Source organism: Pseudonaja textilis, chromosome 1 (genome assembly GCF_049901715.1).
Source record: "Pseudonaja textilis isolate UNSWEBS1 chromosome 1, rPseTex1.2, whole genome shotgun sequence".
Taxonomy (NCBI): Eukaryota; Metazoa; Chordata; class Lepidosauria; order Squamata; family Elapidae; genus Pseudonaja; species Pseudonaja textilis.
Genome location: NC_141990.1, coordinates 253885820 through 253910051, shown reverse-complemented (window position 1 = coordinate 253910051; position 24232 = coordinate 253885820). Strand labels below are relative to the sequence as shown.

The window sequence follows — 24232 nt, the reverse complement described above, 5'->3', positions numbered from 1 at the left end:
TTGTCCCCAATTATTGGTTCCTATTTCTTTTATTTAAACTTATGTTTGTTCTTGTTTCTGTTATATTGTAAGTTTTTGACAAATAAATAAATAAAAATAAATAAATATGGTCAGGCTGCATTCTTCTCTGCTCCTATTGAGCAATTTGGCCTACCATAGGCATAATCCCTCCCTTCTAATCATTAGCCCTATTTTCATAGCCATTTTGACTTGGGCTTCAAGAGAGATTGGCTACCAGCCTTTTGCAAATGCACCCACCTACCTAATTCTTGATTGGCACTGCAGAAAGTGCTATACATATGCCAATAAAAAGTAGCCCTGAGATATGGGTCAAAGATCCAGAACAGCCTGCGATCTGTTACTCAGGCATCCTATGGCTAATCTATCCATCCCAAGCACATTTACCCAGCCCTTCCCATATAAAAGAGAACAATTGGTGGTTGTTTTTCCTGTTGGCACTTGATACTCGGATGTGGTGGTGGGAAATGTAAATAACACTGGAGGACTCCACCTATTACTTCTCTTAAGTTGTCTTGCATGAAACTGTGAGGCAGCAACGCTCACTGGCCTCACCGAGGGAGAATAGGGCTCAGTAGTTGAAGTAGCACATTTTTTAAATTTTTTTTTATTCTTTAAAAACAAAAAATACAAAAATCTCATTTCCATTAACAGTTATTGTGTCATTGTGTATACATGTTTCTTATTTTGTGGTGCAGCACAATTTAAACTGGCATGCTTTTTAACGACTGGCCAAGAGCACATAAAGACAGCTGTGACCCTCACTTAATTATGGGTTATGCCAACTAGTACTTCCTTTTGTTTATTCACAATCCATATCAGCAACTTCCATAAAGGAAAATCAATGTGATGAAGGAATTCGTGAGAGGCAAACACCACACTCAAATGGAATTCACTGAAAAAAGGAGAATGTCACCTAGCATAAGGACTGTCAGTTTTCCTTTCTGGTGGCTAGCTTTGTTTCCTGATGTAGAAAATATCCTAGCAATGCTTGGGATTAACTCAAACATTATAGTAACAGAGTTATTTACCCTCTGTTTATTCTGCTGTTTGAGAATGACTGAAGAATTGTTTTATTTTCTAAATTTAGGCTCCCAGAGATGCTAATCAGAAAAAAAGGAATGATTTGGGGAGGAAAGTGCACTGTGGATGTGACAGAAAATGTGAGGCAAAGCAGCATTTAAATGCCAATGGAAGCAATGTAGCTCCAGTTGGGGGTGTCTCTTTTAGCATGGAAAACACTACCAGCTTGTAGAGTAAAGCATGGGAGGTGATAATCCTTCTTCATACTTTCACCATCGGATATCTCAAAATCATGCCTAGCCTAGTGTACATTACACCACAGGAGTTTGGTTAGCAGCAGTTCCCTCCATCTGACTTTCAGCGAGGGTCAAATTGCAGAGGAATTATTTGAGGGTTGGGGAAAATAATTGAAAATGCAGCCTCTCTTCTCTCTTCTGTTGTTCTTCTCTCACATTCAGCTTCTCAGGGCTCCTTTTCACCAGACAATTATGTGGACTTTGTTTCATGCATTTATTTGTAAGATCTATGTTGCTTCTTAAACACCTTCCTGCCCTGAGTTATTGTCTGGTGCTGGAATGATTGTGCAAAGTTTATGATAGGCAATATTCTGTGTTTTTTTTTATTAAGTCAAGCATTCTTGTCCAAACAGTTGGCAGCCAATATCCCCATGAAATATCACCTCTTTACAATAGCATACTTATTCTGGAAACAGGAAGTCATTTGATATATCAGGCCTGGCAAAGATAATACCATCTTCTTTTCAAATCTATTTTTAAAATAGTAGTAGAGGGGATGATTCCACATGAGCAGTGGGCAAGCGGGCAGTTCCATTTTGGTCTGCCACTTGCCCAAGTGGAGTGTGTGTACACATGCTTCATTGTTGCTCGTGCAAGTGGAGATTTATTTATTTATTTATTTATTTATTTATTTAAATTATTTGATTTGTCAACTGCTTACAAGATAATAGGTATAAGTAAAAACATAGTTATGAATATATGAAATGGGTACATATAAGGAAAAAATAAAAGAAACAATAGGACAGGGACTGTAGGCACGTTGGTGTACTTATGCACGCGCCCTACAGAACTCTTAGGAAAGGAGTGAGGTCAATAGTAGACAGTCTAAGGTTAAAGTTTTTGGGGTTTGGGGAAGAAACTACAGAGTCAGGTAGAGTATTCCAGACATTGACCACTCTGTTGCTGAAGTCGTATTTCCTGCAATCAAGTTTGGTGCGATTAACCTTGAGTTTGTATCTATTGTTTGCTCTTGTGTTGTAGTTCTAGGGTTTCTAGGTCTAGAATTTCAAGTCTGGTGGCATAAGGTATTCTACAACGAGTAGAGGAGTGGAGAACTCTTCTTGTGAAATATTTCTGGACTTTCTCAACTGTGCTAATATCAGATACATAATGTGGGTTCCAGCCTGAAGATCTGTATTCAAGTATTGGTCTAGCAAATGTTTTGTGTGCTCTAGTTAGTAGTGTGATATTACCAGAGAAAAAGCTATGTAGGATTAACAACTCTTAATGCCTTTTTGGCTATGTAGTTACAATGGGCTCTAGCACTTAGTTCATTAGAGATGAGTATTCCAAGGTCCTTTACAGAGCTTGGATCATCAACAAGATCTTGACTATTCAGCTTGTATTTTATTTTCTGTTTTTTTTTGCCAATATGTAAGACAGAGCATTTGTTTGTTGAGATTTGAAGTTGCCATTTGTTTGACCATTCTGATACATAGTCAAGATCTTTTTGAAGGGTAGCAGTAGTGTCTGTGGTATTGAACAGCTTTACATCATCAGCAAAAAGAACGCAGTTGCTCTTAATATGATCACAGAGGTCATTTATGTAGAGTATGAAGAGAGTTGGTCCTAGAACACTGCCTTGGGGGACACCACTATTGACAGGTACAGAATTTGATAGGACGCTCCCAATTTTGACCATTTGTTGTCTGTTTGACAGGAATGCTTCTATCCAGTTATGCAGTTGTCCAGAGATACCATAAGATTTTAGTTTTAGGAGTAGTTTGTCGTGTACCACTGAATCAAAGGCTTTACAGAAGTCTATGTAGATTGCTTCTATTGTTTTGCCCTGATCAAGTTGTGTAGTCCATATGTTTTTGCAGTGTAAGAGTTGCAGATTACAGGATAGTTTTTTCCTGAAACCAAATTGTTTATTGGAGAGTAGGCTGTTTGTCTCTAAGTGGAGGATAATGGATTGGTTAATAATTGATTCCATGACTTTACAGGTGACGCAGCAAAAGGAGATTGGTCTGTAATTTTCAATTAGGCTGGGGACTCCCTTTTTGAAGATGGGGATGACTGTGGCTTGTGACCATAGGTTAGGCAAGATTATGCTTAGAGGTTCGGCTATGACAGTGGATAGCTTTTTTAAGAAGTAGGCACTTATTCCATCCGGTCCAATAGATAGAGATGGTTTTAGATTGCGTAATGCTTTTTCAACATTGTCTTCTGTAAAATCAATACGTATTAGATCATTGTAGTTTTCTGTGGTTCAGCTAGGAAATACTGGGCATGATCCATTGCTGTTTACAAATACTGAGCCGAAGAATGTGTTAAAGATGTTGGCTTTAATGGTGTCATCGTTGCAGTCTTTACCATTAGGTCCTATTGGGTGGAATGGACCTTGAGTCTTTTAGTTTGTTGTTTACAAAATTTTAAAAAGTGCGGGTGGAATTGGTGCATAGAAGATTTTCTTCTTGTTTAATGTGATAATTGGTGCATTCAGTCTTTATCTGGTGGCATAAATTTTTGTATCAGCTTTTAAAATTGGCAACGTGACCAGATTTGTTTTTCCACCAGAGTGATCTCTTTTTCGATTGAAGATTCCTTATTGTTATGGGTAATCTGTTTTTTGTTTTGTTTTGGGAGTTGTAGTTGGTACATATAGTTTGATGACTCTTTTGACTTCAAGTAAAAATATGTTGTAATGGTCTTCAACACTATTGCATCCAGTGAATAGAGATTGCCAATCAAGGGATGAGAGATCGTTGTCTATAAGATCATAGTTGCCTTTTTTGAAGTTATAATTGGGGATTACATCATTGTGATGATTTTTGTCTGGGCGTATGTTGAGACAAAAGTCAATGATATTGTGGTCACTGCTGGAAAAGGGTTCTTTAGTTTGTATTCCGTAAATTAAATTCAAACGATTGCAGAAGATGTTGTGTTGTTGGTTACTAGTTGTTCCAGTCCCAGATTTGTAACAGCATTGTAGAAGGTTGCGTGTATGGGCTCAGTTGTACATTCATTTAGGGTCCAGTCAATATGAAGTAGATTGAAGTCACCAAGAAAGATAAAAGCGTGTGGGCAGGATGCTGCCCATGTTAGTAGTGTTTTTAGCTTGTTTACCTGTTCGATGTCATAATCAGGTGCTCTGTAGCATAGTAAGAATCAAAATGTGATATTTAAGGATAGTTCACAGATGATGGTCTCAGGAAGAGCAAGCTCCTGGGTAACTTGGATGTTTTTTAGATGTAAGGACTTTTTATGGAAGATAGCAATACCACCTCCTCTACGAATTTCACGATCTGATCGGTAAACATGATAGTCTCTTAATGTGGTAATGGAGTCAGGGAGAGATGCATTGAGCCATGTTTCACAGACAAATATGATGTCGAATTTAGCCATATTTAGTAAGAGGAGAAATTCAGGTATTGTATTCGCAAGGCTTCTTGCATTGAGTAGCTTGCATTTAAGGCCAGCAGTAGTTGGAATTGAGGTAGTTAGGGGCGTGCGTGCCTAGACTTGGGTGATGGTGGATTGGTTGAGGTAGGGTTGTGGTTGAAGGTTGAAGCTCAGTTGCGGGTTGTGTGACTTACTTTTGATACAGTCAGCATGGTAGTCAATGTAAAGGTCCTTCTCTCCATTGCCTAGATGTTTTTTGAGTTCAGTGCAGAGTACACAGGAGCAGGCACATTGCTGTATGGTTAGGTCAGGACGACAACGGAGGTTCTTACGGTTGGTGCTGGTTTTGGCGAGATGTGCCAAAGGGCTCAAGGCCTGGTAATAGGCTGTGGGTTGGGGGTTGGGGACCCCTGCCATAGGCTATGTCCTTTAGATCTAGTAGAAAAAAAACTTGGGCAGTCAATCCTGCCTACTCTTTTTTCCAAAGTAAATTAAGATTTATTGCTTTGTCTCTTTGGACAACTCAATCCCCTCTCCTAAATCATCCAAAGTTCTAAGCATGCTGCAACTCCAAACTGTAACCTCAGGACTTTAGCATCAATTAGTAGTTCATTTACAAATCTTTCTCTAAATATTCCCTTTATGTCTGTCTGTCTGTCTGTCTGTCTCTCTCTCTCCTTTAAACTTTAGAATGTCTTCAGTTTAAGCCGATCATAGTGAGTGGGTGGTCTTAAAAATCGAATACATAAATAAAGTGAGTTTTGAAGATGAGTCTTATATTTGGCAACATTTTTCTTCACCGGCTTAGCTCATACTGTAATTTCTCAGGATCATAAATCAACAATATGTAACATCATGAAAGAACCAAATAGATTGCAGCATTGTAGATCATGAAAGCAATCAATGGTATAGGCTTTCCCCCGCTTTTTGGCAGCGGTATATTTTCCATGCTTTTAATGCTGTGCAAGCAAATCTCTTTTGTATCATGCATGCCTATAGTTCAAGTGGAAAGTTTGATTTCTTTTTAAGACTCAGAGATTTTCTCCTATATGTAAATTGGCAACCTATTAATTGGATTGCATTAAATATTGAATAACTGGACTTTCAACAGAATGGGTCTTGATTCTCTTTCATGCTACTTTCCTTTTGTATCTGTCATAAAAGTTTCTATTCCACTGGAGCAGAGTTGGACAGGAAAATCGATTCTACTGGTAGATGCTATTTCCCCGGCAGATGAATAGTATATCCAGTACAAGGGTTTGTCAACAGCAGGGGTGGGGTGGGGTGGGGGGAAATCACAATGTTGTAAATGGCCCATACCAATATTCTTTTACTACTGATACAGTGTTTATTAAAAAAAAATCTTTTTATACTTCGGGGTCAACTATGAAGTATGAAAAGCAGTATTCCTAATTATATGTGTGTAATGTAAACAAGAAGTATCATGGAACATCTGTGATACTAGTAAATCAGGGGTTGAACATTATAAAAGTTTAGCCTATTTTTTAAAATATATAAATAGGCATACAAGAAACCACAAGATCCCATCAGCTGGAAGAGCAACAAGGAGTAGTTTAGTAATGGCTATTTTGGGAGTATGTTGAAAATCCCAGGAGCCCTCCCTGTTTCCTGTGTACTTTTGGAAAAGCTGCCAATCACCCCTAGACTGAGACTCCCATAGGTTACAACCACAAGCCCAGACTTGACATAGTCTGAAGAGTCACCCCCTTTTCTTATCTTCCCTTTACACAGGAAATCCATACAGAATTCTGCACATTTTCTTGTTACCATTAAAAGAGACAAAATAATGGAAGTCTTGAAAAGTCCAGCATTTTTTGTGCAGCTGCATGACCCAGGTTGCCGTGCTTATACTCCCACCGAGCTGACCAGTACTCCCTGCAGCTGGTCAATGAGAAGATGTAAAAAAAAACCCCACACACCAGGACAGCCACATCCATCTTTGTTCTTCCTGCACTGCATTTGCTTGTTGCCAGGGGATTTTAAAAGTCAACCTGCCTCTGTGTAGAAGAGTGTCAGAATTACCTCTGAGAATGCCTGGAAAAATTGGGAAATCGCCTGAGAGGAGGTATTTTGAGGAACAGAATGGTACAATGAGACCAGAAACTGCTTCACCTGTAGCTCCAGAATAAATGTTTGCAAAATAAGGTCTTTATTATATTTCCACTGGAGCAGCAGCTAAGCCAAAAGGAAACCAGTACAACTTGCAAAGACATGTTCAAGTCCCTCATACTCATGGGGACCCAGCGGAATGACACCAATCTCAGATTAGTGCAACTTTTTTAATGTAGAAAACTTGAATTCCTAGTGAACAATGAGTTAATTCTTTTGAAGGATGTGTTGTACCTTCTATTATTTATTTAGCAAATGGCATATCATACATGGATTAGCAACATATATTAACATTTCATCTAGATTAGTAAAACACAATAAAATATAAATGTTAAAAATATCTATCTTCAAATGCCAATGTCTAGGCCATCTAACCATTGAAGTGCAATGGTTAGATGGCCTAGTTTATATTTTAAAAAATCAGATACTGGACTAGTATATGCCCTCAGCTTACAGAAGGACACATGTGACATGGGACCTGTTGTGGCCTATTGGCCACTGGACCCTCCAGTAGCCAAATCAGATGAGGCCTGGGAGTCAGGGCAATCATCAAGGCAATCTAAGAGCTCTGAGGGGAAAGAGGGAATGGAGCTGTCAGAAATAGAGACAGAGGCGAAGACTGGGCCATCCATCAGCCTCAGATGGAGAATCAACAGCCCCCAGGTCGAGGTGGTTGATGAGGAAGAGGAGGAACAGCTGGGTCCAGTGCCTGATGTGCAGATGCGCAGAAGGCAGAGGGGAGGAGAGCAGTGGAAATGTATGGGCTGGTTCTTGGGATGGAAGAGCCACCACTGCTAGAAAACCCCCACCCTAGCTCTGGGGATAAAAGGCAGGGGACAGAGATGAATAGGTGTGGCAGACAATTATTGATCTCCCTGCTGGGCAGACTTGTTAGCCTAATGTGTGTGTGTGAGAGAGACTTTTTCCGGGGCTGCTGGTGCTTCTAATAAAGGGAGAATTTGGTTAACTACAGAAGGTTTGTCATGTTTGGGAGCCAGGTCAGAACAGAACCATGCATTCACACTGAGGGGAGGATACTATGCCCCATTTATATAGAAAGTCCTGGCAGGTGCTGCATGAGGTGCGAAACCTATTTAAGATTGTCCATTACTGACATAGTAGTTCAAAGCTTGGCACCTTTTTGGTAGGGTCATTTATATGTCTTCCTAGGTCTGGGCATTCAGTGATCCATTTGGCTTTCCAGTTGTACTTGCACTACTTGTCTATGGTGGAACAAGCCACAGATTGAAGCCCCTTTGAAATGATAACTTAGAAAAGCAACTAATTATACAATCCCAATTTAGGAATAAATTAGGACTACGGTATATCAGCTACAAGCATTCAGTTGAGTGGTAGATGGGAATAAAGAGGTCCAGTAGCATTAAACCTTTGTTGTTCAGATTTTCAAAATCCAGATATGGTAACTCCAAGTAGAGACCTCATTAGCGATGCTCCATGGCGAGAACATTGCTCAGAGCTCTCTTGAAATTCATTTAAGTGCAAATTTGAGGCACAGTTGGAAAAGTTTTGGCTGTAAATTGTAATGAGAGAGTAGGTTCCTTTCCAATTCACCATTAGTATAATTAAAGAATGAGAAACCATGAGGGTACGATATATGACCTTCAAGCGTGCAACTCATATTTTGTAAAGAGTTGGCAAAGTCCAGATCCCTACAAAAATAAAAGCAAGACAACTCTTCCAAGATAGGCAAGGCAGCTTTCTTTAAACAAACAATTATCTTGTGTTCAAGACAAATTATCCATGAGCCTCTTTTCAATGTAGAATAGAATAGAATACCTTTAATACCTTTACAAATACATTGAAATTTGAAAGCTACTCCAGCACAGTGTCCCAAACACCACATCACAATCACACTACAGTGTATTTAAAAATTAAAATAATAATTAAAAACCTAGTCTAAAACCTATCTAAAACATATAGTAAGTTAGATACTTTAAAAATGCCACTATATACATAGGGCTAAATCACATATGCGTTATTTGATTCAAGACAATTATTGCCTTGGAAAAGAAACTATTTCTCAGTCTATTAGTCCTCATTTTAAGACACCTATAATGCCTCCCTGATGCTAACAGTTCAAAATATGAATGTCCAGGATGAGAATGGTCTGTGGAGATTTTTTTGCTCTAGAGAGGAGTCTTCGCAATCTCTTCCAAAGAAGAAAGAGAGCAAACAATGATTTTTTTGTGCTGTGTTTATATCTCTCTGGAGCATCATCTTATCGACTACAGAGCATCCAGCATACCACACCAGTACACAGTATGCCAAAATGCTCTCGATTGTAGAACTGTAAAAAGTAACCAGCAACTTCTCACCCAGACCACTCTTTTTCAGCAGCCTCAGAAAGTGTAGGTGCTGTTGGGCCTTCTTTGCAGTGGCCATAGTGTGGACTGACCAAGTAAGGTTGTCAGAAATATGAGTTCCTAGAAATTTAAAACTATGAACTCTTTCCACACAATCTCCATTGATATATAGTGGGAGAGGCTCTGCTTTGCATCATCTGAAGTCTATAATCAATTCTTTGGTCTTTTTGATGTTCAGGGCGAGGTTATGACTCTTGCACCACAAGACCAGTCTGAGAACCTCTGACCTATAGGCCATCTCATCTTCTCCTGTTATGAGTCCCACCAACGTGGTGTCATCTGCAAATTTTATTATAGAGTTAGTGGGACAAGAGGGAGTGCAGTTGTAGGTGTAGAGTGAATACAAAAGGGGGCTCAGCACACAACCCTGTGGAGAGTCAGTGCTGAGAGCAAGAGTGGAGGAAAAATAGCTGCCAATCCTAACAGTTTGGGGTCTGTTAGTAAGAAAGTCCTTTATCCAACAGCAGATGTGAGAGAAGAGGCCCATTTCTAGCAACTTCTTAATCAGTATATCTGGAATGATGGTATTAAAAGCTGAGCTGTAATCAACGAAAACCATCCTTACATAGCTCCCACTATGCTCCAGATGTTTCAGTGCAACATGGAGAGCCATGGCAATAGCATCCTCTGTGGATCTGTTATTCCGATAGGCAAACTGGTATGGGTCAAGATTTGATGAGCTTATTCACAGTAACCATATCCACAGAGGTCAAGATGTAAAACAGTACAGTTTTTGTATAGTCCTCCAAATCCTCTTGTTCAAATAAATTCCAATTAGTATTTGAGAAAGAATTCTGCAGCTGATCAAGTGCTCCTTCCGGCCTTGATGAGTTTGATTTCAGGCTTAGTTTTCCTTCTGAGGGGGGTGTATGCTGATATAAGGAAGAGTGATAAATGATCTGAAAGTCTCAGATATGGAAGGGGCACTGCTTTATATGCATGCTTTACATTAGAATACACATGATCAAGTGTGATGTTTCCCCTAGTGGCACATGTCACATACTGAGTAAATTCAGGAAATACAGTCTTTAAGCATGCCTTATTAAAATCACCAGTTATTATATGAGCCCCATCAGGATAAGCCTTAAGTTGTTTATTTATTGTAATATGCAAATATGCAAGTGAAGTATTAATATTTGCATCAGGAGGTATGTAAACAGCTGTAAAAATCACCACTGTCAGTTCTCTAGGTAGATAGAAGGGTCTGCACATGACTGTCATCACCTCTAAATCAGGAGAGCAGTATCTGTTTATAACACGGCTGTTGGTGCACCAGTTATTATGAACGTATAAACAAAGTCCACCTCCTTTAGTCTTATCAGAGTCCTTATTACTGTCTTGTCAGTGGATGGTATGATATGCCAGTTGTAGTGAGGCATCGGGAATAGCTGAGTGAAGCCAGCTCTCTGTAATAACTATCACACAGCAGTCCTTTATCATGTGATTGCTTGCTGCTATCAGATTAATCTCATCCATTTTATTGAGGAGTGACCAAGCATTTGAGAGAAAGACACTTGGCAAAGATGGTTTGCGTGGCTGTCTTTTTAAGTGACTTAAAACTCCTGCTCTGCAGCCCTTCCTCCACCTTCTCTCTCTGCGCCACCTGTGCCATTTAAATGATCCCATTACAATCCATGGAGATCCTGGCTATCTCCTCAGGAATACTGTGAGTTCTCTGAAAATCCAACACAATAGCTCTAGCAGACTGTAGTCCATAGCATATTAGTTCTTGTTGGCTGTAAACCTTCCCCATGCAACAAGACTCAGACACATATATCACCAAACACACACACCAAACCAGAGACTGAAAAGCCACAGCAACCGAGTGTGCTGCCATTTTTAATGGATTTAGGATGTAGGATTCAAGTTACTAGTCAATTGTGATGCTAATTTTTTTCTTCTTCCATTCAACTGTGTTCGATTCTTAGAAACTACCTGAAAAAATCCTTGTCATTTTCTTGGCAAGGATTTTCAGAAGTGTTTGCACTGCCTCCTTCCTAGAGCTGACAGAAAGTGATGGGCCTAAGATCATCCAGCCGGCTTTGTCCCCATGGGGGACTAGAACTCACAGTCTCCTAGTTTCTAGCCTGATGCCATAAACTACCACTTAAATGCATCTAATCCTAAAAAAAATGGGTTCTTCACTTAGTTCCTATTGACTTACTTTGTTTCAGAGATACATTTTTATTTGTTTAATATGGGGTGAAATCTTAAAGTCCTTGGGCTGGCAACCAATTCAGACTTCTGGTAAGGGATCACTTGTCAGTTTCCCTGGCTCAAACTTGGCAGAAACCACCCAGACAAAAGATACAGCAAAGCTAAATAAGGATCTTTATTGCATACTAGGATTAAGCCATTGTAAACAGTTGATTACTCTCTGTCAATACAAGTCTGCAGTTCCTTCTTATAAGCATGGCAATTTAAACCCTGTGTTTTCTTTCGCCACCTTTCCCATGGCTTAACAGATACTCTACCTTGCTTTGAATTTCTCAGATCTGTAATACCATTCCTATTCTGGGAAGTCAAGCTTCCAGTGTAATTTTTACCTAGCAGACTGCTGGATAGTGGGGTGGGAAGAAGGGTGGGTGGGGAGGAAGAGAGAGAGACAGAGAGAAAATGTACCCAGTCTCATATAGTTTTAATTGTGGCCCTGACTAGCACATGTTTTGTCTTACATTTTAGGATTTATTTAAATATTCTGTACATTCTGGATTGTATCCAGTGGTCAGTCTAAAGCAGGGGTGTCAAACTCACATCCTCACAGCGGTGTCACATGATTTATCAGGACTTCCCCCCCTTCGCTAAACCAGGCATGGGCCTGGCCAGCATGTGACACATCTGGCCCACAGGTCAGGAGTTTGACAGCCCTGATCTAAAGGATGGTGAAAAACGCTTCTGCTATTTAAGGTGGCATCTTTCAACATTCAGAACGAGCTCATTTTCAAGAGGTATAAAGTGGGCACCCTGTGTGGGCAGATATTAACAAATCCTGGAGCTCATCTTGGGTAACCTGCCCCAGCAATAATTCAGAATTCGATATAATCCCTCCCTTCATGCCCTTGGAACAAGTGAATCTTCTCTCCATTTTTCATGTCACATATATCCCACTCCTTAAACAACGGGTCTAGACTTGCATTAATTAGGAATAATATTGAAGCACCCACTCATAATTTGGGAAACAAACAACAGAAAAGACCTTGTTGCTAGGGAGAGACTTGACTCACTACTCCTGTCCAATTAATCTGTAAAATATGTAAGCAAAAACAAACATGGAAGCACTGAGAGAGAAGATCCCATTTGGCAAGAGAACGATAGCTTTACAGGAAGGAACGTGTTTCAGCATGTTTTCCTACAGTCTCGTGTTTTGATTTGATTAGGATAGTAACCAGTTTTATATTTTTGGTTTTCTTAAAAATACGACACATAGGAAATATATTTTAGGGCCACCTTCCCCTTCCCCAACCTTTCCCAGGTTGGTAGCATGGCATGGGGGGGAGGGGGGAAGAGGGGATGGTTTTGTGCAAGGGACAGGTGCGTGTGTGCATGTGCACAGCTTTATTTGTGTGAGCAGTTCTGTACAAATAGTGCTTGAACTGTCGCTGACACGAATGGGGCTGCAAACGCCAATGCCTGCAGCTTGTGTGAGTGGGGATGGTTGTGAATAGGCCACAGCCTGGTAGTGGGCCAAGGCCCATAGGTTGGGGACCCCTTTTTAGGGTACTTGGCAGCAAGTATTGACCTGTTGATGGCTGAATTCTCAGCCTGTGCTTGCTAATTCCGTATGAATACATTGTTATGTCCAATACAGTGGTAGTGATGTATAAAGATAGTTTTAACCCATTTACCTCTATGAAGATTTGCTTTATGCAGCCAGTTGACCAAGCTATGTTCTGTTATTTATATGAATCTGCTTGTTCTTTTGTGTATCAATGTCCTGCCGCTATCTTGTCTATTGCACTTCCAAGTGTAACAAGCTGTACTGACCACCCACAGGGTCTAATTAGCAGCTGCTAACTTCTGATGTTAAACAGGAGAGAGAGAGAGAGTTTAAAAGATGTTGCTGAAGGACATCATAGATCAGTCTGATCTTCAGATACAACTTCCACATAATCTCTTGCTAAATTACAAGTGCTGCAGAATCTTCATTAGTTTAGTCTGTTGCTGTTTTGATCTGAATCTGCCTACCTGGAATTTATGAGACTTATACTGGTTAAAGTATTTTGGCCCTTGGCCTCACTGAAAAGGTCTGGGAAGGGAGCAATAAGCAGTTATCCATACAGTCCTAAACCAGAAGCATCTGGTAAACAGGAAGCAAGACAGTTTCTCTGATCTGGAAATGTAATGAAAAAAAGGATCTCTGGTCTTAGTTTTGGCTTGATAAAACCAATTTTTCTAAAAGATGAGATGAATATTAGGGCATCTGCTAATGATCCCAAATCACAGACACCTTCCTTCACACCAGGAATGGTGATTCATCAGATACCTTGCCTCAGACCATTTAAGCACCTCAAGTAAGAATGAATGCCTTTGTGTAAAAGAACCCCGCAACTGGTAAGTTTATCCAAGAATGGGGATATACAACAGCATTAGCAATAGTGCTTGAACTTATATATCATCCCATAGTGCTTTATACCACTCTCTGAGCAGTTTACAAATATCAATATATTACCCCCAATAATCTGGGTCCTCATTTTACCAACCTCAGAAGGATGGAAGGTGGAGTCAATCTCAAGCCAGTCAGAATCAAACTCCAGACTGTGGACAGAGTTAGCCTGCCATACTGCATTCTAACCACTGCATTACCATGACTCATGATAATGCAACAAGCATATGATTAACAGTAGTTCTCCATTTTGATGTAGTTAGACCAAAGGTCTTCAAACTTGGCAAGTTTAAGATTTGTGGACTTCAACTCCCAGAATTCCCGCACTAACATGACTGGAAGAGGAATTCTGGGAGTTGAAGTCCACAAGCCTTAAAGTTGTCAAGTTTGAAGACCCCTGAGTTAGAATGTTTAATAAGTTTTAAAGTTTTAAAGATAAGCTCCACACAGATAGAATTACCAGATATCTGGATAGGCAAAGGAAGACAAAGATAATTGGATAGAAGGATAAATAGGGAAAAGAAGGACACACTGTTTAATTTTCATGGCATCTGCAACAAAAATTTCAGCAAAAAACTTTATATATACATACAGAGAGAGAGAGAAAGATAGAGAGGGAGAGAGGGAGAGGGAAGGGGAGGGAGAGAGAGAGAGAGAAAGAGAGAGTATACAGAAATACTTTTTCCAGCATTGCAGTGGTGGATTACGATGTTTCTGAAAGAGTAAATGCTATGCTGTGGTGAAGACCGATGGCTGGGTGACAAGCCAAGGCCAATGGAGCTTCTCCAGACAAGGAGAGACTGAGAGATTGCCCACTTGTGTTCCAGATGGCTACTCCTTACAAGGATATCATGGATTGCAGTCAGTTTATGTGCAACTTATGCCCAATTTATGAGTGTTAGGAAACACAGGAATGACAACAAGCTCACAGTTACACTGGAGCCTATAAAGTCCCAGAATTTGCTCTCTAAAGCAATTAGGAGTACCAGAAGGAAGCAAAGAAGGGTGAAAAAACAATAAAAAGTCTTCTTATTTTGTGTTTGATGGAATGGCTTTTTACTAGAAAAACAGTGAAATCTATGAAATGATGGACAAAGGTAATACATTTGAAACATTTAAAAAGTATCTTCAAGGAACTGGGAAAGAAATTTACAGCTGCAATAACAACATCAATATCTGTTTATGTGAATTAATCATTTAAAAGAGATCTCAAAGGAGTCAAAAGATGAGATGGAAAATAATTGGAAGAATTTCTATGTTGACTGAATGGAATGTCAAACCAAATTAAAGTCAGGGTAGAAATCTTAGAAAACAAAAGAGAAGTTGTAGAAAATAAAACAAAAAAAATGGCCTGCTATAGGACTTAAAAGAGAGACCTGTTAAAGTTTAAAATAAAAGAATGGGAGGAAGAAGAGATGGATGAAGACTAGTCTGACAATAGTATCTTAATGTCAAATTAAAGAATAAGAATGTCAAAATATTGCACAAAAGAAAAGACTAACATTGAGTTACTTTATATTCTTATAAAATACTAGAAACCCTTTATGGACTTTTTGCTAAAATTGGATGGAAGTGTTAATGATTTTTAGATTTGCTGATAGAAAAGTTTTGAGATATGGGAAGAAGTCTTCTAGGTAATGTGACATAACTTCCAAGAGGGAAGAAAAATACTAAATTTGCTTGTAACTACTACTGTAGTTACTACTACTACTAACTACTGCGATCAGAAGTTACTTCTTTAAATATCTTTTTTCTGATTTTTCTTTTATTTTCTGCACTTTCTAGCTCTTCTCCTCCTCCTTTTTTTTCTAATTTCATTTTGTTTTATCTGTGATTACTGCTAAAATTTCAATACAAAGCATTGTAAAGAAGAGAAATATATGAGGTTATGTAATCTGCAGACTTCAGTGATGATAGATTTGAGAGGGGTGGATTAAATTGATTGCTGGAATCAGGAACTAAATTAAATAACATAAGTCTAGGCTGTCAAGTCTGTTGACAGACAAGGGAAAGAAAGTGGCAAACCATTTACAAGGTCATACTTTCTAAAGGTTTGAATGACTGTGTTATGAAAATAGTTTACTCAGAAAGCTGGATAATATTTAATTTTAAAGTTGTGCCTGCCCAATAGAGGACAGGTGGTATCTTGTACACAGAAAGCATGATAGAATAATCTAGATTCAGGGGTCCCTAACATGCGGTCCACAGACTGGCACCAGTCTGTGCCCACCTGGAACCTGGTCACGCAAGGGAGCAAAACCCCATCTGTCCATGCATGTGATCCAGGCAGTACATGAAACCAGGCCCCCCTGGTCTGCTGAAAAACTGTGCTCCATGGAACTGGTCCTTGGCATCCTAAAGGTTGGGGCCCCCACTGATCTAGAGGATAAGTGATAAAGTTATGAATCACTCTAGGTACATATACTGTATATTCACTGAAAACCTCCAGCAAGAACATTAGATGAAACTAGATAATGATACCCTCACAACATTTGAACATACGAGAACAGCTCCAAAGCAAGTGCATGCTCAACTTTGTATCTTTTCCAGCAGAGGGATCACTGCTCCATCCAAAGAACAAATTGTATTCTCAATTAAACCTTGGATTAGTTTGCTTATTGATCAGTAGGACCCCCTTATCTGGACTAAATCTTAATTTGTTAAACAAGTTGTTTAATTTGTTTAGGAGTTGCAATGCTCCAGTCCATCCAAGTTCTTATAAGAAGAAAAAGATTTGAAACTGATCTATAATATGGAAGGAAGATTTAGGTGCTGTAGTAACAGACAAATTCCGTGCTTAAAAGACAAAGACCCCAACATTCACATTTAATACAGGTCTCACTCTAGTGCTAACCTGATGACTAAATAGCTTCCTCTCCCCCCGCCCCAAATATCATTCGCTAGGAAAACACATCTGTAACGTGTTTCTTTTCTGTGCTTTGTGAAGGAATTATTTTGCATGGGGAGACATCTACAGTCTGAAGTGGTACAACTCAGGAACGTGCATACTACAGCTTTTGTGATATAACATGTTTATACAGTGGGCATTTTTATTTTCTTTGAAATATAATGAGCAGTATAAAATCATAACAGAACCGTATTTATAGACACCAACTCATTAATTTGTGTTTTCATCTTATCTAGAAGAAAAGTTTGAGAGTCTAATGGAATACAGATGAAAAATAAATTCCCACAGCATCTTGTTTTCTCCATTTGTAGGAAAATGCTCATATCCATTGCCATTGACTTCAATGCACCTTCCCTGGGGACTGCTCTTTAGTCTTTGGGATTTAAAAAACAAAAGCACAAATAAGTGATCATTTTCCACATTTTGCTCAAACTCTTCCACTATCCTCAAGGAGCTAAGCATGTATTATTATTTTGTACTCAATTATTGCTAATACTTGATTATTTTTAGAAAGTTCAACAATGTATTTTTGTTGTGTAAAATAGTCTCATTATAGGAGAAGAAGAAGAAGAAAGGGATTTTGACAACAACAATATGTAGAATGACATAATCTTTCCCCTCTTGCATTTAGTGGAGTTAAGATCAATAGAATACACACACACACACAAACACACACACACACACACACATGTATATATGGGATTATGTAAGGGGATGCAAAAATGTTCAAAGCATGATAAAATGTTTGAAGTTTAAAACTTTGATACTGAGTTCAAAAATGGGTCCTTCTGAACCTCCCTCACATTTTTGCCCTCTGGATGGACATTTCATATTAAACTTGTTCAATCTCAATATAACTGGCCTGCCCCCCCCCCCCCAAGCCAGCAGAAGGGCATGTGGAAGACCCTATCGGTCAAAGAATTCTGGCTGATGAGATGCAAGAGAAGAGCCTTTTCTGCTGTGGCTCCCACCCTCTGGAACAGTGTTCCCACCCCCAAAGTTAGGTCCACACCAACCCTTTTGGCTTTCCACAAGAGCCTCAAAACATCGCTCTGCTGACTGACCTGGGACCACAATGGAGGTGTGCCACTCTGGAAGTGATTAATGGACTAAGATCCCCATGTACACCTTGCTCCCTTCCTTCCATCTTTGTTAATTTTTAATCAATGTTAGTGTTACTATTTATTGTTTTAATGTTTATATTGTTGTTTTATTGATTGTAAGCTACCCAGAGTCACCACTAGGTGTGATGGGCAGCAGTTAAGTTTAATAAATATATAAATAAACTTGAAACATTCTAAATTCAAAACATTGCACATAACTCTAGCTTCAAGCCTCTAATTTGTTGAGGGAAAATATATTTCATGCTTCCAATAACATATTTTACTTTGCTTTGTGCCTTTGTTTAATAAACTATAATACACCTATTTTAAAAGAACAAGACTTTAGTGATCTCATGATAATGTAGTAGTCAGATGTAAGATATTTTTTTTTCTCTGATTAGTGTCTTTAAGATTACAGCCTGAAATACAATTTCAGTATTGCTTTCCAAAGCACTCAAACTTTACACTGAGGTTAAAGCTTCCCTCACCCAAACATTTTGGAAACTGAAATGCTCCCCATGGTGGAAGAAATTGGAAGTATTTCTTAGCTGGTCGGAACTTTTCTTTAAAAACACCTTCTCCTTAAATAGATTTGTGTGAAGCTTTGATGATTGAATTTAATTTGAAGATTTTTATTGAATCATGCCTTTGCTTCTTAAAATGGAAACTGAGAGTGTTAATATTGAATGGCATGCCTTTGAACTGCTTCAGAGAGAGATTTGAAAATCAAAGAATTTATTATCTACTGCTTTCTGGCTTCAAACATTGTTGCAGCTTTACAGACACAGTTGAGGGAAGAAGTACGGTAATCGGCACAATGAGATCTGGGGTACCTGAGATAAGGAGGTAGGCGGATAGCTAGACAGAAAGGCAGATGGTCACTCAAATCATGAGTTTTGTCACCTCCACTAAGCTTGCCTTGAGGAGTGGTTCTGCCATTTATATCTTATTCTTCCATTAGAATTAAATTAAGTGAGGGAATACAGAAGCAGGTTGTTTAGTTTTTTTCTACTGCTTCAAATAACCCTGATTTTTTCTTTCTCATGTTGTCTTACCCCAAATCCATTTCCTTTGCCCATTTTCAACTCTTAACTATTATTTTTTTTCTGAACCACACTTTAGCTTCTGTTAGGCAGCAGTGCTTTAACCTTTTCATTCCCCCTTTTTAAATTCCCCAATCATTGCTTCCCGAAATAAAAATGGTTTTCTTTGAGGAGTCCTTGCTGTGCTCAGAGAACTACAAACATCCTCCTTTATTGTTTTGTTCTCTTTCTGCTATTTCTCTGTCTCTAAGCAGATCTGCAATTGCCACGTGGCCTGTCACCAGTGCAGGATGCTCACTCCTTCCCGAGTGCAAGAATAAAGGATGCCTTCTTTGTAGTCCCAGCTCACTGCAAAGGCATCCTGTGTCCATGGGACTACCAGCTTCAATTCCTTGGGGTCTTGTCCTGAATATGTGTCTTCTTCATTATGAGTGGGTTTGTTACTGATACCCACCATTTGATTACAGAACATATTTCAATAATTCTATATAGCATAAAGTAAGTACTGTATTACATAAGCAACCATTCTCTCTCTCTCTCTCTCTCTCTCCCTCCCCCCACTCTCCCACTCTCTGTCTTCCTCTCCCCCCTCTCTCTCGCACACGCATAGATTTTTTTTTAAATGGCAAACAGTGCACATCATTACCTGAAAAAGTTAATCTTGCCAAGAAGTCTGCCAGGTCAGAAAAGTAAGTGACCAGATAGATTCTCCCATCTTTAAGAACTTAATTTTTAAACAGTTTTTGAATATGTCTGCTTTTAGATTGGAATAAGACAGTTTCTGCATTGCTTCTGCATTGCTTGTTCTTTCTTCATCTCTGCTATCTTGGTCTTAAAGGAAGTGGAAAGGGAATGTTTTAAATATTTTGCAGAAAAACCCCTGATCTGTCCAAAGTTTAGCAGGATCAATGACGTCTACCATATTTTATCCCATTCTGCCAGAATCTTAGTTGATACTTGTATCACATCAAATTTCAAATTAATGAAAACAAATATTGATGCCTTCGAATACTGAACTTAGTTTGAATTAGGGATGATTAACAAACCCTAGCCCTTAGTTTTTAATATAAAATTTATTCTAACAACCTAATAACACAGCACATACCTGCACTAAACCCACCAAGCATATGTGAACTCTAACATGATTTAAGAGATAGGGTGAGATGCTCAATGAATGTGGTAAGCTTTCATTGGTCATAATAATGACATGCTAACAATATCTCAAAGGGTTACAGAACTGAAATGAAGAGTTACATCAGTGAAATGCATGCATATCATTCAGTACATTAAAGTATAATATTGTGATTACTATAATATATTATAGTATAATATAGTATAAATCTCATTTTCTTTCAAAGGAAGGAACAGGAAATTACAAATATAAAAAATAGGGTTTTAAAATATTTAATGTACATCCTAATAACTCATACATGAAATCTATGTGCTGAGGACCTTTTTGTCACTATAGAGTAACCTCCCCTATAAGTAACCTCCCCTAACTCTATGTTTCTGCTGTTAAGGACAAAGGTACCTGTAGAAAAAAATAAGAATGATTAAGAACATACATTGCAAAATGAGAAAGGCATTTTTCATTCACCAAGAGTTCATCTTTTCGACTGTGTTATAGGTTTCAAATAAGTTCTTAGATCAGGAGTCATCTTGCAGAAACAATAATTCCCCTTCTTGTGTAAGAAGGAAAATGCCAACTATATTGTAAAAGACTCTAACAGGCAATGAATAAAAGTTTGGAAAGAGGCAATGCTTGCAGCAGGAGGAAATAAAATGTGTCATGAATTCTGTAACAGCAATTCTATTGCTGTTTGTGAAAGGCAGGGGTGTCAAACTCAAGACCCGTGGGCCAGATCTGGCCCACGGGTTGCTTAGATCTGGCCCATGGAGCTGTCCTGGAAACAGCAAAGGACCAGCATGCGGTGCCTCTGCCAGAGAAAAAGGACCTCCGTTTTCAGCTATGACAGCCTCCTGCCGCCCTCTGCCAGTGAAAACGGAGCTTGTGAGGACCACGTGTGGCTCTCCCAGGCGCTGTTTGCACTGGCAGGCGGCTGCAGGAGGCCACAGAGCTTGTCATACGGTATGTGAGTAACCATCTTCACATTTCAAGAAACACTTGAAATTAGGAATTTCATAGAAGCATCATGCCAGGGCTTAGTATGAAAGACAATAATTAAGGAAGTTCCCTCTCTCTCAAGATTTTTGGCCCTGTGCTGGTTAACAAGATCACTTTTGAGGTTATCTAATGGAAAGGATCTCCTCCAGTTAATAGGAAATGTAGGCTTCATTTCTTTGCTTATGTATCCATTAATGATGAATTATATCCTGTTTTTCTACAGCTAAATTTTTCCAAGGAAACTTAAAAATAGTATCACAATACAATCGATACACAAAATAATCAGTACTTTTTCCTCACACACAGTGGGAAACCAGTAAATGACTCTTGGGGCAACTTAAAAGCATTCCTCTACAAAATACTATTCTTTTTCATGGACAATAAATCTCTGCATCTTTCTCTTACCAATTTTGAACATAAAAATGGCAGGAGGCTGGAACTGACCACTTTTTCTAACTGCTACTTCACCATTTCAGATTTAGCTCTCTCCAGCTGCTTTTCATTAAGAGGAAAAGAAAAAGAAAACAAAGACATTGAATTGGGTATTAAAATCAAAGAACTGCATATGGTATGTAATTTGCTTGAAATGGTGCTTTGGAGGTTTTGTGGCCGACTGATCCATTCCCATTTATTTCCACTGACCATGTAAAGTTGTTCATTTGGCTGGTTTGTCATCTGGTGTTCTTAAGCTGTGTTTGTGGTTAGAAATAGATGTGTGGGCAGAGCTTCACAAAACCTTTAGAGATACAGCATTATCATTTGAATGTTAAGTGATCTGGGGTCTTTTGAAAAACAGTATTGTTGACATAACACGATTATGGCAAACCTAAAGTAGCCTTCATCTCATTGCATAGTCCTTGGAATTCTTAGCCTGTCATTAGATAATCATGTCTAAAATCTTAACACATTTAAGAATCTGAAGAAACTTTGGCCAACTAAGAGGGATCTTTAAAAGGCTGGCATGTTACTGATCTTTTAACTTCACTCTTCTTGCTTCTCCCTCTGGATTTAAATGCTTGTGGCCTTTTCTGAAATCTTAGTGCCACAGTGGAAAGACTACAGACCACTAAACATGAATAATCTGAATAAAGCTCTGTGTTTATTGGAAGCTCCACATCTTCAGGTGAGATGACATGGAAGGAATTCTGACATCATGCCCCAAAGTGGAGTTGGTCTGGAGTTCATTATACTCCAAATTACTCTTCAAAACTTCACTGTACTTCAGTCCATTGAGTATAGATGGTTGCATGGAAAGAAGCCCTCCCGATCATTTGAGACTCTCCACCATAATGTCTAGGCAGCAGTGATAAACTCTATTATCAAGTTAATTGAAAGAAGACACAATTTTAGAGAGAACATGAATGTTTCTACTTCATTTCAACACAAGGTGGCAGTTTCTACATGCTTCCATGTCAAGAAGAATTTCAGTTTGACTATTTAGTGCTTATCACTGAACAGACTTTAATCATAATGAGCTCTTCTGGGATCTATTTTTATCTGGAAAATGTGATGTTATACTAGATCACCAGTTCATTTTAAAGTTCATGTCAACTATACCCTTATTAAATCTTCATGTTTGAAGATTTTTCCCCACTTAAGTAGGTTGGAAGCCTACTTTTCTATCAGTTGAATCTTTTTCATTTATATTGTGAGGATATAGCATTAGGTGTTCACAGAAGTTAATATTATAATAATACTTTATAGTGTATTTGTCCAGAAGGAAGATGATCCTAGATATAAGACATTTCCCCCCAAAGAAATAATAAATACAGAAAAATACATTTATTCTATTCAGCTCCACTATCTTGTCAGCTGGGATTGCCATCTCCTCTTAAAACTAATCTGGAGATACCCTTCCCCCAACCAATGTATGTGGCCACTTGTATGAATGTATACGTGCATATATACATGTGCATTAATACTAGCCATAAGGCAGAAGCTATATTCAAAAAGGGTAGAGCCATTCACTGAATTAATAACAGCTAATATCTGTAATGTTAATTCATCATTAGGCAATTCTTTTCATGCACAAACTAATTTCTCACACAGCAACACCAAGAGATTGTGGAAATCTGAGTTTGGAAAGCATACATCTATGCATGCTTCCTATATAGCAAGGCCAATTAAATTCAATACCCTCTGATGGCTGCTGTGCTAGAAGTGAATCTGTTTGTCTCACCTTGCTGTATATAAGCTGAATTGGTTTGGAGAGGAGATTCTTGGGGTGTTGAGCTAACTTTTCCATCTGTTTGTAAAAAAGGAATGATTTAATAGTTTGTTCTGGGATGAAGCACAAAGAAAGCTACACAAGGTTATCCTTTTGTTAAGTCCCATTGTGTTCAGCAGCCTTTGAACATCCTGGTAAGGATATTTCTAGATGTATTCAGTCAGTTTACTAGCCCTCTCATAAACATAGACAAGTCATGATAGAAGATAACAAGAAAAGGGAAAAAAGACAAAGTAATTGCCCTCTCCTCATTAATGGAACACAAATGGCTTCTTTTCCTCAGCTGTCTCCATTTAGCCAGTGATTTGTAGTAAATTGTAGAGAGGGGATGTTCTGTATTCTGTACAGTGGTGGATTTGTCTTCTGTACAGATACAGATAGAAAAACTCAACAAGACATCCAAAACAAAATACATTTATTGGTTCATCAGGTATCCTCATAACTCACATTTGTGATGAAGTTCTTCTTTAATGACCAATCCTTTGTATATCTGTCTTGTAGATAAAAAGATGATTATCTTCTATCCTTTTTCTCTCATCTTGTGGCGATAGAGGTAGAACAGATACATGAGCCCGTAAGTTCAGCCAAGAGTGAGGAAAACTCCTCCTAACCATCGAGGATCAATTTAGTGACCAATCAGGATTACAGATGTAGTCATGAGATATGGACTACATTTCCCAGGATACCTTAACTACATTTACCATGATGCATTCCCTTAAGGGGACAGCTCACAATTGCTACCTGGGATCCAAATCCCATTAACTCTAAACTATCTGGACAGCACAGGGGAGGAGGCAAAATTCATTTTTATTTCATTTTATTTTATTTCACTCCTTTATAATTAAATGATTATTCTACAGTCATAAATTTAACAGTTGTAATGTTTCTATCATATTAGAAATTACAATTTGGTAATAATTTTGGGTACCTCCTTAAAGGGTTTCACAAGTTGCATGCAGCCCTGGATCCTGGATGAAAAGTTTGTGCTTTTCTTTAGAATTTATTTATCTTGATATAGAGGATATAT

At 38.6% G+C, this 24232-nt stretch overlaps 1 long non-coding RNA gene across 2 annotated transcripts; it reads right to left on the bottom strand.

Moving 5' to 3' along the window:
* Positions 1 to 14312: 14312 nt before the first annotated feature.
* Positions 14313 to 23797, bottom strand: LOC148128155 (uncharacterized). Of its 2 annotated transcripts, XR_015741382.1 has the most exons (4): positions 23653 to 23797; positions 21384 to 21470; positions 19500 to 19684; positions 14313 to 17080 (listed from the first exon to the last, which is right to left on the bottom strand). It is a non-coding gene; the product is annotated as an uncharacterized LOC148128155 (long non-coding RNA). The 2 variants fall into 2 exon arrangements; XR_015741381.1 differs by lacking the exon at positions 21384 to 21470 and having other exon boundaries at positions 16819 to 17080.
* Positions 23798 to 24232: the final 435 nt, after the last annotated feature.